The sequence below is a fragment of the Salvelinus sp. IW2-2015 genome, linkage group LG37 (assembly GCF_002910315.2).
Source record: "Salvelinus sp. IW2-2015 linkage group LG37, ASM291031v2, whole genome shotgun sequence".
Classification (NCBI taxonomy): domain Eukaryota; kingdom Metazoa; phylum Chordata; class Actinopteri; order Salmoniformes; family Salmonidae; genus Salvelinus; species Salvelinus sp. IW2-2015.
In genome coordinates this window covers 2,348,241-2,349,513 of record NC_036876.1, presented here as the reverse complement: position 1 = coordinate 2,349,513, position 1,273 = coordinate 2,348,241, and the positions used below count along the sequence as shown (strand labels likewise).

Sequence of the window (1,273 nt, the reverse complement as noted above, 5' to 3'; positions counted from 1 at the left end):
TGTGTGTGTGTGTGTGTGTGTGTGTGTGTGTGTGTGTGTGTAGTAGTAGAAGTCAACTCGAGCTAATGTGTGTCGTGTGTGTAGGAGTTGAACGATCAGGAGATGTTTCCAGAGGGCCCCTGCATTAAGGTGTCGATGGCTGAGAAACCCTGTACGCCCCTGAAGAGCAGTAAGAGTGAAGGAGGACAGACTATGCCCTCCCCCAGGTAACGAACACAAACAAGCACCAACTCAGTCAACTCGAGCTAATGTGTGTCGTGTGTGTAGGAGTTGAACGATCAGGAGATGTTTCCAGAGGGCCCCTGCATTAAGGTGTCGATGGCTGAGAAACCCTGTACGCCCCTGAAGAGCAGTAAGAGTGAAGGAGGACAGACTATGCCCTCCCCCAGGTAACGAACACAAACAAGCACCAACTCAGACTCATAGGAAAAATATTTTACACTTTTCTCTTAAGATGCCAGGTAAAATATATATTTTTTAATTCTTTAAGAGGCCATGTAAAATATTTTCAATTTATTTCTTTAAGAGGCCAGGTAGAATATATTCAATTTCCTACTCCTCTGGATAATGTTGCTACGGGCTACAGGTTGATTTGGAGTTGAAACATCCCCCTCAGGTTGGACGGCGGAGGCCACACCCCCAAACAGAAGAGACAGAGCAATACTCCTATGAAGGAGAGGCAGCTGTCTAAACCAATCAGTGAAGGGGCGAAGACCAACATCTCTGACAGCGAGAGGTCCCCTGAACTGGGACACAGCTCACAGGTAACACACACACATTCTTAGACATATATGTTCATACGGGTATATGTAAACATTCATTGATGCTCTTCAAACATACTAACCCTAACCCTTACTTAGAGAATGTCACACTCTCACATATGCACACACGCACATATACACACACACACACACGTCTTACTATACTTGTGAGGAATTTTTGGGGACCAACAATTGATTCTCCTTCAAAATCATTTTTTCCCTAAACCTAACACTTACCCTAACCTTAACCCCAAAACCTAACCCTTACACTAACTTTAACCCTTACCCTAACCCTAACTCCTAAAACTAACCGTTACCTTAACCCCTAAACCTAACCCTTACCCTAACCTTAACCCCTAAACCTAACCCTTAAACCCCTACCCTTCCCATACCTTAACCTCTAAATCTAACCCTTACCCTAACCCTAACCCCTAAACCTAACCTTAACCCCTAAACCTAAACTTAACCCCTAAACCTTACCCTTACCCTAACCTTTACCCCTTACCCTAACC

The 1,273-nt window shown here is 44.5% G+C and overlaps 1 pseudogene; it reads left to right on the top strand.

Annotated features, from left to right (window-relative positions):
* The first annotated feature begins 272 nt into the window (after positions 1–272).
* Positions 273–1,273, top strand: part of LOC111960311 (phosphofurin acidic cluster sorting protein 1-like) — an 18,413-nt pseudogene continuing 17,412 nt past the window's right edge.